Consider the following 18,458-nt stretch of genomic DNA (forward strand, 5'->3'; position numbering starts at 1 on the left):
GGATACGCGCATCTGCACACAGTTCCACACACCAGAGGATTAGATAGGCGCGTCTGCACACAGTTCCACATGCCAGAGGATTAGATACGCGTGTCTGCACACAGTTGTACACGCCATAGGATCAGATACACGCGTCTGCACACAGTACCACATGCCGTAGGATTAGATACGTGCGTCTACACACAGTTCCACATGCCGTAGGATTAGATATGCGCGTATACACACAGTTCCACATGCCGTAGCATTAGATACGCACCTCTCCATACAGTACCACACGGGGAGGATTAGATACGTGCGTCTGCACACAGTACCACACGACCAAGGATTCGATATGTGATTCTGCACACAGTTCCACACGCTGAAGGATTAGATACGTGTGTCTGCACAAAGTACCAAATGGGGGAGGATTAGATACGCACCCCTTCACACAGGGGAGGATAAGATACGCACATCTGCACACAGTTCAAAACGCCGGAGGATTAGATACGCATATCTTCACACAGTACCACATGCCATAGTATTAGATACGTGTATCTGCACACAGTTGTACACGCCATAGAATGAGATACACGAGCCTGCAGACAGTACCACATGCCGTAGAATTAGATACGTGCGTTTGCACACAGTTACACACGCCGTAGTATTAGATATGCGCCTCTTCACACAATACCACACAGGGGAGGATTACATACGTACGTCTGCCCACAGTATCACCCTTTGGAAGATTAGATACATGCCTCTACCAGAGAATTAGATGCGCGTCTCAGCACACAGTACCTCATGCCGTAGTATTAGATAAGCGCATTTGCACACAGTACCACACGCCGGGGGATTGGATACATGCGTCTGCACACAGTACCACATCCCAGAGGATTGGATACACGCCTCTGCACACAGTTCCACACACCAGAGGATTAGATACACATGTCTGCACACAGTACCACATGCCATAGGATTAGATACACGCATCTGTACACATTTCCACACGCCAGAGGATTAAATAGACGCGTCTGCACACAGTTGTGCACGCCATAGGATTAAATACACTCGTCTCACTGGCAGAGCCAACTGCGCAGTCGTTGGAGGTGACACCATAGAAAGACGATGAAAGAAGGGGAGGATCCAGCCGAAGATAGAGGCGTCGCTGGATCCTGTTCTCGAGCAGCAGTGGGGACACCCCCATCGCTGTTTGAGTGCTGGGGCCTGCCCCATCGCTGCGAGAGAACTAATTTGCATACCAGTAAAAAACGGTATTTCTAAGGAACGACGCAGCGGAGATCACATCTAAATGAAAGAGATGAATAGCCTTTCTAAAGGCTATTCTAATGTCTTATCCACCAAAAAAAAGGATTTTAATGGTAGAATCCCTTTAACCCCTTCCCGACATGCGCCGTAATAGTACGGCGCATGTCGGGTCTGGGCGGCCGCCATAGCCGCCGGGTGTTTACTGCTTTAAGCAGTAGACAACCGGCTCTAATGCCTCCGATCAGTCCCCGAACCGATTGGAGGCATTAACCCCTCCGGCGCCACGGTCAAAGGCGCCGGAGGCGCCATTTTTCCGACGGCGCATGGGCGCCGCCATTTTGCTGGTGATCACCAGCTCCTGGAGCATGCTCCAGGGCCGACGTCACGTTGGCATGACAGATGGGAGCCTTTACAAGGCTCCCAGGCTTGTCTGCAAATTCTCTCTTTTGCAGGCTGGTCTATGCAGCCTGCAAAAGAAAGGATGATTTTTTGCAATGCATTGCAATGCATTAGCATTGTAATGCACTTTGCTTTAGTGATCAGACCCCCTGGGGTTCAACACCCCTAGGGGGTCTAAAAAATGCAAAAAAAAAAAAATATATATATATAAAAAAAATATAAAAAGTATTAAAAATTCAAATCACCCCCCTTTCCCTAGAACACATATAAGTAAGTTAAAAACTGTGAAACACATACATGTTGTTAGGTATCCCCGCGTCCGAAATCGCCCACTCTACAAATCTATAAAATATTTTTCCTGTTCGGTAAACGCCGTAGCAGGAAAAATAGTCAAAAGTGCCAAACCACTGTTTTTTCACTGTTTTGATTCTGAAAAAAATTTGAATAAAAAGTGATCAAAGCAATAACATTTCCTGAAAATGGTAGAACTAAAAAGTACACCCGGCCCCGCAAAAAAAGACGCCCTATGCATCCCCGTACACTGACGTATAAAAAAGGTATGGCCGTCGGAATATGGCGACTTTTAGAAAAAAATATTTTTAACACAATTTTGGATTTTTTTAAGGGGTCAAAATGTAAATAAAACCATATAAATTTGGTATCACTGAAACCGTACCAAAACACAGAATACAGGGGACATGTCATTTTGGCTGCACAGTGAACACCGTAAAACCAAAGCCCGTAAGAAAGTCGCAGAAATGCATTTTTATTTCAAATCCACCCCATTCTAAATTTTTTTCCAACTTCCCAGTACATTATACAGATTAATTAATGGTGGCATCATGAAGAAAAATTTGTCCCGCAAAAATTAAAGAGGACCTTTCACCACTTTTGGGCACAGGCAGTGTTATATACTGCCAGAAAGCCGACAGTGCACTGAATTCAGCGCACTGTCGGCTTTCCCGATCTGTGCCCGGTGTAAAGAGCTTACGGTGCCGGTACCGTAGTGCTCTATGGTCAGAAGGGCGTTTCTGACCATTAGCCAGGAACGTCCTTCTGCCTCGCGGCGCCTATCGCGCTGTGCTGTGGAGCCGGGAGGAACGCCCCCTCGCTCTCCTGATAATACTCGTCTATGGACGAACAGTGTGAGCAGAGGGGGGGGGGGGGGGGTTCCTCACTGCTCCACAGTACAGCGCGATAGGTGCCGCGAGGCAGAAGGACGTCTCTGGCTAATGGTCAGAAACGCCCTTCTGACCATAGAGCACTACGGTACCGGCACCGTAAGCTCTTTACACCGGGCACAGATCGGGAAAGCCGACAGTGCGCTGAATTCAGCGCACTGTCGGCTTTCTGGCAGTATATAACACTGCATGTGCCCGGATATGGTGAAAGGTCCTCTTTAAGACCTCATATGGCTCTGGGAGTGGAGAAATAAAAAAGTTATGGGGTTTAGAAGGAGGGGAGTCAAAAACGAAAAATGAAAATCAAAAAATGCCATCGGCCGGAAAGGGCAAAAATAAATTGGCAAAAAAGGCATCAAATATCAAAGTCAGCATCTTATATACGGTAATATACGGTAAGAACATGGGTGAAACAAAGAGAAAATATAAACAGGAAAATCAACCTGAATCAGGCGAGAAGAGGAAGGGAAGTGATACATTACAGTGGATTGGGGCAGTGAAAAATGACAACCACACATCCACCTGAAGGGAGGATAGAGACTCAATCCAGTCGCAGGGCTAGAGCTGCTGGCAATATGGAAGACCTGGGATGCAAGACTTGTTGACCCACGGTGTCCAAACCTTATCAAAAATTGGGTGAGTATCAGATATGGTGGAATTTATCTTCTCAAGTAGCATGATGGTATCGACTCTTTGTATAATCTTAGCCACTGAAAGAAGATTTTCTTCAGTTGGAGGCAATGTGAATCTGGGCATGCCTCAATTTAGTGGATTTGAGATTAAGAAGAAATATGGAGGCCTAAAATGGGAATGACTGTCCAAAAAGACGTTGTGTGATCCTGTAGAGCGCCAGCCAGTAGCGTCGGGCATGAGGGCAGGAACAACACACATGGAGAGTAGTGCCTAAGACATTACAACCCCTAAAGCAAAGGGGTGAAACAGTAGGAAAGAAGTGATTGAGTCGATGAAAGACCGGATATGTCCTGTGAAGCACTAAAGAGGACTCCATGAGGGTGACCTGCCAACTGTCTTTGCTAATTGATATACAGCAGTCAACCCATAGGGCAAGGGGCAGGGTAGTGTCAAAGTCTCGCCTCAAGGCCGTCATAAAGTCTATCTTACCATTTAGGGGTGGGGCATGTTAAATATTATGATGTTAAAATATTCATGGCATATAGGGTTAACGTTCTAGTCTGCTGACTTCACTCTTCTATCTTATGGTACATGTACATGGTACAGCAACAAGATGATGGGCAACATCCTATCTCAAGAACATAAATGAATGACAGACACTCATGTCTGGGTCATCCATGGGGGATCTATGGTGGGTCTGCTGCTATCTCTCCTCTGTCTCCTGGAGAAGACCATCCCACAAGAGTCCTATCAACCAGATGAACAAGCATGAACCAAGTTGGAACTAAACCTAACCATGAGCTTCTCTGATTATGTAAGCTAATGAGACATTGACTGATATTTCTGTTATTCTGGAAGTTTTCCCTGTATCCATTTTTCCTTGAAGATTTTAATAAATCTCCATGTGTTTTTATAATGAAGCTGACTCCTCCTATCATGTTACCTTATAGGTCTACACGTGAGTAAGGATTTCACTAAATATTGTATACTAGCTGGTACCCGCGACTTCGTCTGCGGTGATTGTAGCAGTGGGTATATACAGGTGTGGGTAAGGTTTTCGTACTGTGTATAAGGTATGGGATATGAAATGTAAGTTTGTATCTTGTTTTTTCTATAATTCAGAGAATACGTCAGACTTTTGTGTTGAAGTTAATTTGTATTTGAGCTGCTATATATACGGTGTTGTGAGAAACTTTACATAGTGACTTTCGGACAGAGGTATTTGAAGTTAACCCTTTCCCGCCGATGGCATTTTTGTGATTTTGGTTTTTAGTTTTTGACTCCCCTCCTTCTAAACCCCATAACTTTTTTATTTCTCCGCTCCCAGAGCCATATGAGGTCTTAATTTTTCTGGGACAAATTTTTCTTCCTGATGCCACCATTATTTATTCTATATAATGTACTGGGAAGCAGGGAAAAAATTCAGAATGGGGTGGATTTGAAGAAAAAATGCATTTCTGCGACTTTCTTACGGGCTTTGGTTTTACGGCGTTCACTGTGCAGCTACAATGACCTGTCCCCTGTATTCTGTGTTTCGTTACGATTCCGGGGATACCAAATTTATATGGTTTTATTTACATTTTGACCCCTTAAAAAAATCCAAAACTATGTTAAAAAATTTTTTTTTGAAAAGTCGCCATATTGAGACAGCCGTAACTTTTTTATACGTCCGTGTACGGGGATGCATAGGGCGTCTTTTTTTGCGGGGTCGGGTGTACTTTGTAGTTCGACCATTTTTGGGAAATGTTATTGCTTTGATCACTTTTTATTCAAATTTTTATCAGAATCAAAACAGTGAAAAAACGGCGGTTTGGCATTTTTGACCATTTTTCCCGCTACGGCGTTTACCAAACAGGAAAAATATTTGTATAGCTTTGTAGAGCGGCCAATTTCGGATGCGGGGATACCTAACATGTATGTGTTTCACAGTTTTTAACTACTTTTATATGTGTTCTAGGGAAAGGGGGGTGATTTGAATTTTTAATCCTTTTTATTTGTTTTTATATTTTTACGTTTTACGTTTAAACGGTTTTTTTTGCATTTATTAGACCGCCTAGGGGTATTGACATGGGTGGGCGGTGTCGCGGATTGTCAGAGCGGTGGGGGTCGGCAAACATGGCTGCTCCGGAGCGTTATAGAGCGCCTCCTGGAGTATCGGTAAGGTGAGGGGCAGAGTGGTAAAGTATATGTATATGAGATTGTGTGGGGTTAGGGGCGAGGCTGCAGAGGGCAATATGAATTTTGTGGCTTGCTATGGTCCAAAGTGTGTGAAATTGCAGAGATGGTGGTGTGAGTTTGGGTTTTGTGGGGGTCCTGGCACAAACGTATGTGCGCTATTGTGACGAAAAGTAGCCTATTGCGCAATCGGGTGTATTAACTATGTTTGTGGAAAATTGCAGCCAAATCGGTCGAGCGGGTTTTGCGTGATTGAGGAACAAACATCCGAACATCCAAACTCACAAACCCACAAACTTTCACATTTATAATATTAATAGGATAGGATTTTACAGGGCATTAAGCAAGCTATATATAAACTAAAGGGAGCCCTTATCAGCCCCTCTAAACAAGCACAATCTCATGAAGCTAGTGTGTGAGACCTCTGGATTGAGTGAGGTGAGGGAGCGCAAGAAGTGGAATACCTGTGCTTTCTGAAAAGTTGCTGAAGGAGGCAGGGCAGTGCCGCACCTCCCATGAGGCGACCTGAAGCGAGCGCTTCAGGCGGCACTATGCCAGGGCCTCAGGGAGGGCGGCAATTTTGCTAACCTAAGCCAGTCCAGGACAGCTTGTCCTGGACTGGCTTATCACCGAGCGGTGGTTTGGGGAGGCCACTGGAGCAGCGCTGCTCCGGCAGCCTCCCCTCACGCTCAGGCAGAGAGCAGGCAGTCTCCGGGCCTACTCTCTGCCGGCGAACGGGGCTAAGCCCCGCCCCTTCACTCGGTCACGCCCCGATCCACCCGGCCACGCCCCCGATCCGCCCCCTCCTCCCGGCGGGGGGGGGGGGGCGGCTTTCTGCAGTTAGCTCGGGCGGCGAAAGGGGAAGGTTCACCCCTGGGGCAGGGAAAACGTGCGAACAAAATAGTCTTGGTGAAGACCCGCTGACTACAGAGGAAGATGCGCCTCCACCAAACATCTCAGGTGAAAAACCAGAGGGGAAAAGAGGCTTACAGAATATTCATATTAGAAGGGAAACTGTGCTTTGCAATCTATACTGAAAGCAAACTCTCCCCAGCAATTGCAACACATACAGTCATGGCCAAAAGTTTTGAGAATTACACAAATATTATATTTTCACATGATCTGCTGCCCTCTGATTTTTCTGTGTGTTTGTCAGATGTTTTTATCACATACAGAAATATAATTGCAATCATATTATGAGTACCAAAAGCTTATATTGACAGTTAGAATGAGTTAATGCCGCAAGTCAATATTTGCAGTGTTGACCCTTCTTCTTCAGGACCTCTGCAATTCTTCCTGGCATGCTCTCAATCAACTTCTGGACCAAATCCTGACTGATAGCAGTCCATTCTTGCACAATCAATGCTTGCATTTTGTCAGAATTTGTAGGTTTTTGTTTGTCCATCCGTCTGTTGATGATTGACCACAAGTTCTCAATGGGATTAAGATCTGGGGAGTTTCCAGGCCATGGACCCAAAATCTCTATGTTTTGTTCCCTGAGCCATTTAGTTATCACCTTTGCTTTATGGCAAGGTGCTCTATCATGCTGGAAAAGGCATTGTTGATCGCCAAACTGCTCTTGGACGGTTGGGAGAAGTTGATCTTAGAGGACATTCTGGTACCATTCTTTATTCATGGCTGTGTTTTTAGGCAAGACTGTGAGAGAGCCGATTCCCTTGGCTGAGAAGCAACCCCACACATGAATGGTTTCAGGATGCTTTACAATGTGCATGAGACAAGACTGGTGGTAGCGCTCACCTCGTCTTCTCCGAATAAGCTGTTTTCCAGATGTCCCAAACAATCGAAAAAGGGATTCATCAGAGAAAATGACTTTACCCCAGTCCTCAGCAATCCACTCCCTGTACCTTTTGCAGAATATCAGTTTGTCCCTGATGTTTTTTTCTGGAGAGAAGTGGCTTCTTTGCTGCCCTCTTTGAGACCAGGCCTTGCTCCAAGAGTCTCCGCCGCACAGTGCGTGCAGATGCACTCACACCTGCCTGCTGCCATTCCTCAGCAAGCTCTGCACTGCTGGTAGCCCGATCCTGCAGCTGAAACACTTTTAAGAGATGGTCCTGGCGCTTGCTGGTCTTTCTTGGGCGCCCTGGAGCCTTTTTGCCAACAATAGAACCTCTCTCCTTGAAGTTCTTGATGATGCGATAGATTGTTGGCTGAGGTGCAATCTTTCTAGCTGTGATACTCTTCCCTGTTAGGCCATTTTTGTGCAGTGCAATGATGACTGCACGTGTTTCTTTAGCGATAACCATGGTTAACAGAAGAGAAACAATGATTCCAAGCACCAGCCTCCTTTTAAAGTGTCTAGTGGTGTCATTGTTACTTAATCATGACAGATTGATCTCCAGCCCTGTCCTCATCAACAACCACACCTGTGTTAATGGAGCAATCACTGAAACGATGTTAGCTGGTCCTTTTAAGGCAGGGCTGTCATGATGTTGAAATGTGTTTTGGGTGATAAAGTTCATTTTCTAGGCAAATATTGACTTTGCAAGTAATTGTTGTTAAGCTGATCACTCTTTATAACATTCTGGAGTATATGCAAATTGCCATTAGGAAAACTGAAGCAGTAGACTTTGTAAAAATTAATATTTGTATCATTCTCAAAACTTTTGGCCATGACTGTACTCCTTAAAATTCACTTAAAGGGGCTGTCTGAGGAGTTGAAATTGGGCAGCTGCTGATAATGGACCTGGGAGTTCCAGCCACATCATGAGCCCCAGGTCAAATTATGGAAAGCAGTGCTCTGACCTATAGGATGGTCTGCTCCCTCCCTCAACTCACAGCAACTGTAACTAGGGATGGCGGGGCCCCATGGCGAACTTTTGACATGACCCCCCCCATGATCGACGCCGAAAACCTCGGACGACCCTCCCCCCCACATTCCTGCAGGCTCTATAATGCCCCACAGTGGCCCCTGCACACAGTATTATGTCCCATAGTGGCCCCTGCACACACTATTATGCCCCATAGTGACCCCTGCACACAGTATTATTCCCCATAGTGGCCCCTGCACATACTAGTGGCCCCTGCACAAAGTATTATGCCCCATTGTGGCCCCTGCACACAGTATTATGCACCATTGTGAACACCCATGAACAATTATTATACTCTGGGGTCTTTTCAGACCCTAGAGTATAATAACAGAAGACCGAGAGGGATACCAGCATAAAAAACACTGTTACTTACCTATCCCTGGCTCTGCTGCACTCTTCGGTGGTGTCGGCCATCTTCAATGACGTCCGGGATGTCACATGACCCGGGACACAGTCCTGGGACATGTGACGTCAGGGACGTCACAGAAGTAGGCCCGAAGCCTGGTCGGAGCCCGGGGAGGTAAGTAACAGTGCTTTTTATGATCTCTTACCTCTCCTGGGCCTCCGATCATTATACTGGTGGGTCTGAAAAGACCCCTGAGTACAATAATAGTGTTTGAAGAGCCTATGGCATCACTCACCGATCCCAGCCCCTGCCAGGATCAATAAGTAAATAGGGTCCGTTACCGTCTGGAGTAACTCCAGTCGGTAACGGCTTATTGAGAAAAAAAAATGCAGTGGTAGCGACTATCGCCGGGCCCTGTGGCAGCTGCTACCTCGGTAGTTACGCCCTTGACAGGATAGGTTATCAGTATGTGATGGGTGGGGGTCCCTGCACATATCATTTGCTCCTGCATCCACCAGGAGCCGAAAGCTGCTGTAGTGGTTGGGAAGTGCGTGCAGTCTGCTTCTATTCAAGTAATAGAAATGGTGCTGCAATTCTCCAGACCCACCGCTACACAGTGGACAGAGTTCCTGATGTACTGTGTCATTATTAGTCTGCTCCTATTCAAGTAATAGAAATGGTGCCACTGCCCTGTACACTGTATAGCGGTGGTTCTGGGGAATTGTAGCAGGCTCCTAATACTTGAATATTGCCTTCTGTTTGGCTCTAGCCTGTCACCGCATATTACAACTGGGTGCTGAACAATTCCACGACGCCACAGCCTAAGGCTCAGTTCACATCTGCGCACAAGTTTCTGTTCACGGGGTCCACTAAGGGACCTCCAAACGGAAGCCTAATCTGCATAAAAAAAGCAGTTACCTTAGAAAACCGGCGGACCTCATAGACTGTAATGGGGTCTGAATGGCTTCTGTTTGGTTTCCACCTGAAAAGGGTAAAAAATGCTGCATTTTTCGTGTGGAGAGGCGAACAGAATGCCCGTACAGAATAGCGGGTGCAGATGTGAACCTCATACTGTTCAGTATCCGTATTTAATGCACATAGAATGATTGTCAATGTCGACTCGGCCAGCTACCCCTTGGATCTCTGGGCCCTGCATAGCTTAATGGTTTTAATTGAAACCAAAGAAATAAATATAGTACAAAATCGTCACCAAAATGTTTTTGAAACTTATGTTGGTTTGGAAATAGTGGCACAGGCTTCATGAATATGGCGTCTATCATAACCCTTGTATCTTCAGCACCTTCAGAAGGCACTAGACCATCAGTTCTCAACCTGTGGGTCGCGACCCCAGCGGGGGTCGAACGACCAAAACACAGGGGTCACCTAAAGCAAACCTCCCAACCGTCCCGGTCAGTGGGAGGTATGTCCCGGTTTCAACTCATCGGAGCTCAGAGAAAGGAGGGACGACCGCCCAGCGTGCACGTTCAGGTATCATTTACATATATGTTTTTATAGTTTTATTTTTAAACTGGCGGGGGGTTTAAAATTAGATTAGCGGTGCCGGAATAGCCTTTTTAAAGGCTATTCACGCATATGTGGGGCTCTATCAGTATAATTTTGCTGATAGAGCCCCTGTAAGGTGGAACATAATGAAGGGGCTCATGAAAATGGGGGCAGATGAAGGGGGGACGGCATGACACTGGAGGCAAAGATGGAGGAACATGAAACTCTGAGCAGAGAACATGAAACTGGGGAACAGATGGGGGACATGAAACTGGGGGCAGAGATGGAGGGGGGACATGAAACTGGGGGCAGAGATGGAGGCAGGACATGAAACTGGGGCAGAGATGGAGGCGGGGCATGAAACTGGGGGAGAGATGGAGGGGGGACATATAATGTATGGGTGACTGTAGGAGGATTATACTGTGTGGGAGCACATGAAAAATGAATGAGAATGGGCGGAGTCAACATAAAAGTGGGCGTAGCTAAATTCGCCACAGCGTGCTGCACATTTTCTCCCTCTTTCTGATCTTCAAAAGTTGGGAGGTATGCCTAAAACCATCAGAAAATACATATTTCCTATGGCTTTAGCTGCTGAGAAGCCGCACTACTGTCTGCAGCAGCGCTATTCAACTGGAACGCACGCCGTTATGGACACGCGTTCCAAACTGAATGGGGTCACTGCAACATGAGGAACTGTATTGCGGGGTCACGGCATTAGAAAGGTTGAGAACCACTGCACTAGACTGATCAACCTGCCCCATTGTTTCCAGATGCTTGCACCCATGGTGTAATAGGCCCAATTCCCTGTAATTAACCTAAATATCATAAAAAACCTCAATAATAAAATAAATACTCCACAACGACTTTATGTGGCTAAAAATAAGGCCGCAATGTTTATTATTAAGGGTTACATAAAGTTCATTAGAACGAAATACCAAATTAATCAATTCATGACTCAATAAATAGATAAATAATTAACCCCTTAGCGACCTTTGACGTACTATTACGTCATGGACGCGAGGTACTTCGCGCACCATGAAGTAATTGTACGTCATGGTGATTCCGCCCGCTCACTAGCTGAGCGAGCGGAATCGGAACTGGGTGATGGCTGTTACTGACAGCTATCACCCTTTTCCATAACCTCCGGTCGGTACTTTTACCGATCGGAGGTTTTAACCCTTTGATTGCGATGGTCAAACATGACCACCGCAAAGAAAGGGTGCCGCGATCTCCCCCCCCCCCCGCAGTGAGATCGGTGGGTGCCGGTATCTGTAATATGTAGTCTGGGGTCTGGTTAGTGACCCCAGACAGCCCTGAGCACTCACTTACCTGGTGATGCTCCCGGCGTCTTCTGGAAGTGAGTCTGTGCCGTCCGCACAGCTCACTCCCTGTTTCTCGAGTGAGACACGTGCAGGCTGTCACTGCAGCCTGTGTCTCATTCTATAGTAGAGAATCAGTGATGCAATCATCACTGATCCATGTGTCCCATAGGGACACAAGAACAAGTAAAAAAAAGTGTAAAAAAAAAAAAAAAAGTATTTGAAAACAATTAATAAAGTTATAAAGTCCCAAAAATCCCTTTTTTCTATAAAAAATGAATTATGTAAAAAAAACACAAAAAATTAATAAAAACAATACATATTTGGTATTGTCGCGTCCGTAACAACCTGTACAACAAAACTGAAACAATATTTAATGTACACAGTGAACGGCGGTAAAAAATAACGGAAAAAACCCGCCGGAAGTAGTGATTTTTCGCCATCTCACCTTACAAAATGTGCTATAAAAAGTGATCAAAAAGTCATATGCACCCCAAAATAGTACCAATAAAATGCACAGGTTGTCCCGCAAAAAATAAGCCCTCAACCAACACTGTCAAGCGAAAAATAAAAATGTTACGCCTCTCAGAAGATGGCGATGCAAAAATCACTGATTTATGTCCCCAAATGTGTTTTTGTTCTGCAGACTTAGTATCGCATAAAAAAATAACATAAATGAGGTATCGCCGTAACCGTACCGACCCGCAGAATAAAGGTCACATGTTACTTATACTGTACGCTGCATGGCGAAAAATGTAAAAGGTAAAACTCAATACCAGAATTGATTTTTTCTCTTTTAAATCCAGCAAAAAAAGAGTTAATAAAATGTAATCAGTAAGTTTTAGGCACCCCAAGATGGTGTCATTACAAAATACATCGCATCCCGCAAACAACAAGCCCTTATATGGCCATGTCAGCAGAAAAATAAAGAAAATATAGCCTCTACCAATGTGAAGACAAAATCACGCAAAATCGCCAAATCATTAGAACACAACTGGGTGCGGAAGGCAGGGAATGTATAAGCTGTGCGAGCGAATATCAGGGGACACCCCAGATTTACAGCTTATGAGGGAAAATATACCAGAAGTGACCCCAGTGTGACTTCCCCAATCATAGGAGCTACTGGGGGTACAGTAGGGAATTTAGTGTCTGCAATGTCCTCCGCACCGCTTATACATTCCCTCTTCGCCATCCGCTGTGCAGTCACGTCCGGGATACTAATACTCACTACACCCCCTGATAAATTATTTTAGGGGTGCAGTTTTCAAACTGCGCTCACTCCTTTGGGGAATCCACTTTTCTGGTACCTTACAGGCTCTACAAACATGACATGGCGTCTAGATACCAAACATCTGAATCTGTGCTCCAAAAGCCGCATCGTGCTCCTTCCCTTCTGCCCCCTGCTGTGCGCCCAAACTGCAGTGTATGCCACATGTATGACACTGGTGTAACCGGGGTAATGTCATATGTGAGTATAAACTGATATTAGGGCACATATATGACACTGGTGTACCCGGGATAACATATGTAATGTCATATGTGGGTATAAACTGATATTAGGGCCCAGCCAGACACAGAAGGGAAGAAGGTTATTTGGTTTTTGGAGCACAGACTTAGACGGTTTGGTTTTTGGATGCCATGGCACTTTTGCAGAGACTCTAAAATTTCCCCTACAAAATGGGGTCACTTCTTGGGGAATTCCAGTTTACTGGCACCTCCAGGGCTCTGCAAAAACAACATGGCGCCCAGAAAGTCCCTCTAAATCTGTACCCCAAAAGCTAAAAAGAGCAGTGCTCCTTCGCTTCTGAGCCCTGCTGTGCGCCCAAGCAGCAGTTTATACCCACATATATAATTTTTTTGCCCCTCGGGAAGGCCCACTTAATAGTTTTAGGAGTGCAGGTCTCTGACAACACAAAGTGGGTGCAATGCATTGGATACCAAAATGGCATATTTCTTTAAAAATTTAAATTTTTGGGAAGCATTTTTAGTCTCAAAATCATAATACCACTTGATACATTCCTTGACGGGTGTAGTTTCTAAAATGGGGTCACTTTTGAGGGGTTTCCATTGTATTGATACTTTAGGGGCTCAGCAAATGCGACATGGCACCTCAAAACTATTCCAGCAATATATGCCCTCCAAAATCCAAATAGCGCTCTTTCCATTCTGAGCCCCAACATGTACCCATACAGCAGATTATGATCCCATATGGGGTATTGCCGTGTTCAGGGGAAATTGTGTAACAAACTGTGGGGGGCTCTTAATTCTCTAACTACTTGCAAAAATTAAAAATATGGCGCTAAATGGACGATTTATTGGGAAAAAAGTAATTTTTCATTTTCACATCTCAATGGTAAAAAAATCTGTGAAACACCTGTAGGGTCCAAGTGCTCACTAAACCCCTTGATAAATTCCTTGAGGGGTCTATTTTTCAAAATGGGGTCGTTTTGGGGGGAGTTTCCACTGTTCTAGCACTTCAGGGGCTCTCCAAATGCAACATGGTGCCTGAAACAGATTTCAGCTAAATTTGCCCTCCAAAATCCCAATAGCGATCCTTCAGCTCTGGACTTTACAGTGTGCCCATAGATCACTTTACATCCACATGTGGGGCATTTCTGTAGTTGGGGCAAAGTGCTTGACAATTTGTGGGGTGCATTTTCTTTTTTAACCCCTTGTGGAAATGCATAATTTGGGGTTAAAGCTACATTTTATAGCAAAAAATGTCACTTTTCCTTTTGTTGGGCCAATTCTGTTACACTCCTGTAGGGTCGAAGGGCTCACTAAACCCCTTGGTAAATTCCTTGAGGGGTATAGTTTCCAAAATGGGGTGACATTTTGGGGGTTTCCACTGTTTTGGCACATTGGGGGCTCTGCAAAAGGGACATGGTGCCTGAAAAGTATTCTAGTAAAATCTGGCCTACAAAATCCAATTAGCGCTCCATCCGCTCTGAGAGCGACCGTGTGCCCGTACATTAGGGTACCAGCACATATGGGGTATTGTCGTGTTCAGGAGAAATTGTGTAACAAAATGTGGGGTGCAGTTTCTCCTTTAACCCTTTGTGAAGATGAAAAATTTGGGGCTACAGTGACATTTTATTATAAAAAAAAGTAATTTTTCATTTTCACATCTCAATGGTAAAAAAATCTGTGAAACACCTGTAGGGTCCAAGTGCTCACTATACCCCTTGATAAATTCCTTGAGGGGTCTAGTTTCCAAAATGGGGTGACATTTTGGGGTTTTCCACTGTTTTGGCACCTTGGGGGCTTTGCAATCGGGGCATGGCGCCTGAAAAATATTCTAGCAAAATCTGGCCTACAAAATCCAATTAGCGCTCCATCCGCTCTGAGAGCGACCGTGTGCCCGTACATTAGGGTACCAGCACATATGGGGTATTGTCGTGTTCGGGAGAAATTGTGTAACAAAATGTGGGGTGCAGTTTCTCCTTTAAACCTTAGTAAATGTGTAAATTCTAGGGCTAAATGAATATATTAGTGACAGAAATTGAAAAATGTAAATTTGACCTCCATTTTGTTTTAATTGTTGTGAAATGCTGAAAGGGTTAAGAAACTTTCTAACTGCTGTTTTGGATTCTTTCAGGAGTGCAGTTTTTAGAATGGGGTGACTTTTGGGGGGTTTTATTAGAGAGGCCTTTCAAGTTCCCTTCAGAACTGAACTGGTCCCTTGAAAAATGTGTTTTGGAAATTTTCTTGAAAATTTGGAAAATTACTGCTTGACTTGTAAGCCTTGTAATATCTGAAAAAAATGAAAGGGTGCTTAAAATTTGATTGCTACATAAATCAGAGACATGGTTAATTATATTTATGAAAAAATTCGGGTAGTATGACTTTCTATTTGAAAGGCTTGCAATTTCAAAGTTTGAAAACTGCATTTTTTTCAAAATTTTCACCAAATTTCCTATTTTTTCATAATTAAAGACAAAACATATCGACGAAAATTTACTACTGACATGAAGTACAATATGTTACGAAAAAACAATCTCAGAATCACTTGTGTAAGTTAAAGCGTCTCAAAGTTATCGCCATTTAGAGTGACACATGTCAGATTTGAAAAAAGAGGCCTGGTCCTTAAGTCACTTTTGGGCTGTGTCTCTAAGGGGTTAAATAAATAAATAACCAATAAAACCAGCTTGTACTAACAGAAAATGTACAATATGCATTTAACCAAAATTTGACCGGTGCAAAAGTATGGGCACCTCAACAGAAAAGTGACAATAACATGTAGTAGATCCTCCTTTTGCAAAGATAACAGCCTCTAGTCGCTTCCTGTAGCTTTTAATCAGTTCCTGGATCCTGGATGAAGGTATTTTGGACCATTCCTCTTTACAAAACAATTCAAGTTCAGTTAAGTTTGATGGTCGCCGAGCATGGACAGCCCGCTCTCATATGATCTGAAAACAAAGATTGTTCAACATAGTTGTTCAGGGGAAGGATACAAAAAGTTGTCTCAGAGATTTAACCTGTCAGTTTCCACTGTGAGGAACATAGTAAGGAAATGGAAGACCACAGGGACAGTTCTTGTTAAGCCCAGAAGTGGCAGGCCAAGAAAAATATCAGAAGGGCAGAGAAGAAGAATGGTGAGAACAGTCAAGGACAATCCACAGACCACCTCCAAAGAGCTGCAGCATCATCTTGCTGCAGATGGTGTCACTGTGCATCGGTCAACAATACAGCACACTTTGCACAAGGAGAAGCTGTATGGGAGAGTGATGAGAAAGAAGCCGTTTCTGCAAACACACCACAAACAGAGTTGCCTGAGGTATGCAAAAGCACATTTGGACAAGCCAACTTCATTTTGGAAGAAGGTCCTGTGGACTGATGAAACAAAGATTGAGTTGTTTGGTCATACAAAAAGGCGTTATGCATGGCGTCCAAAAAAACCAGCATTCCAAGAAAAACACTTGCTACCCACTGTAAAATTTGGTGGAGGTTCCATCATGCTTTGGAGCTGTGTGGCCAATGCCGGCACCGGGAATCTTGTTAGAGTTGAGGGCCGCATGGATTCCACTCAGTATCAGCAGATTCTTGAGAATAATGTTCAAGAATCAGTGACGAAGTTGAAGTTACGCCGGGGATGGATATTTCAGCAAGACAATGATCCAAAACTCCGCTCCAAATCGACTCAGGCATTCATGCAGAGGAACAATAACAATGTTCTGGAATGGCCATCCCAGTCCCCAGACATTGAACATCTGTGGGATGATTTGAAGCGTGCTGTCCATGCTCGGCGACCATCAAACTTAACTGAACTTGAATTGTTTTGTAAAGAGGAATGGTCCAAAATACCTTCATCCAGGATCCAGGAACTGCTTAAAAGCTACAGGAAGCAACTACAGGTTGTTATCTTTGCAAAAGGAGGATCTACTAAATATTAATGTCACTTTTCTGTTGAGGTGCCCATACTTTTGCACTGGTCAAATTTTGGTTTAATGCATATTGCACATTTTCTGTTAGTACAATAAACCTAATTTCAATCCTGAAATATTACTGTGTCCATCAGTTATTAGATATGTCAAACTGACATGACTGCTGCAAACACCAAAATATTTAGAACTAGAAATGATTAAGATTAATAGGGGTGCCCAAACTTTTTCATAGGACTGTATATGCTCCACAGTACGCCCTACCCCCAACACATAGTATTATCTGCTCCTCAGTACACCTTCACACCCCACTGTATTATACGCTCCTCAGCACACCCCCCCCCCACTGTATTATACGCTCCTCAGTACGCCCCCCCCCCACTGTATTATACACTCCTCAGTACGCCCCCACTGTATTATACGCTCCTCAATACGCCCCCGCTGTATTATAAGTTCCTCAGTACGCCCCCCACCCCACTGTATTATACGCTCCTCAGTATGTCCCCCCACTGTATTATATACTCCTCAGTACCCCCCCACACACACTGTATTATACACTCCTCAGTACGCCCCCCAGCCCACTGTATTATATGCTCCTCAGTACTACCTACTTTATTATATACTCCTCAGTACCCCCTTCACTGCATTATATATTATATACTCCTCAGTACCCCCTCACTGTATTATATACTCCTCAGTACCCCCTTCACTGTATTATATACTCCTCAGTACAACACTTCATATAGCTTAACCATAAAGAGCCACTGCCGTGCGTCCTCCTCCTTCAGACTGCAGGAGCGATGACGTCATCACACCTGCGTCGGCCTACACTGACAGCTTTCAGTTCTATGTGCATTTGCACATAGAACTGAAAGCAGCGGTCCGCTCACTAACGGAATCGTATTCCCTGTTAGTGAACGATCCCGGCAGCGGCGCGGGCCACATGCGGCGGGCCGGATAAATGTCCTCGGCGGGCCGTATGTGGCCCGCGGGCCGTAGTTTGAGGACCCCTGCTATAGCTTCTTGAGAACACTGCTTGACCACAGCGTGAGATTCAACTTATTTATGTTCAATTTTCCCGCTCTTTTCACAGCTTTGACTAATCAACAGCTGCCTTTGAAGAAAATCTGCCCGGTAACGAAGAAGTCTGCCCGGTGATGAAGCAAGTCTTCCTGAAGATAGAAGGTTCTGGATCTTCTGGCGACAACCACAGCGACCAACTTCAGAGGGGGACCCTCTCGGTAAGTACCACTGCGAACCTGATGAGAAAAGAAGGGGGGAAAGGGGGGAGAAAACACAGCACCACACACACAAACACCTCACATTTTTTAAATTTAAATTAAAAACCTTTCTAAATAAATATGTGCCATTACACCATATATCCCCCAGTCAAAAGCCTGGGGGGCCCCTTGTCGTTATATCCCTGTGTACTACAATTCTCCTCAGCA

Source organism: Leptodactylus fuscus, chromosome 2, assembly GCF_031893055.1.
Source record: "Leptodactylus fuscus isolate aLepFus1 chromosome 2, aLepFus1.hap2, whole genome shotgun sequence".
NCBI lineage: Eukaryota > Metazoa > Chordata > Amphibia > Anura > Leptodactylidae > Leptodactylus > Leptodactylus fuscus.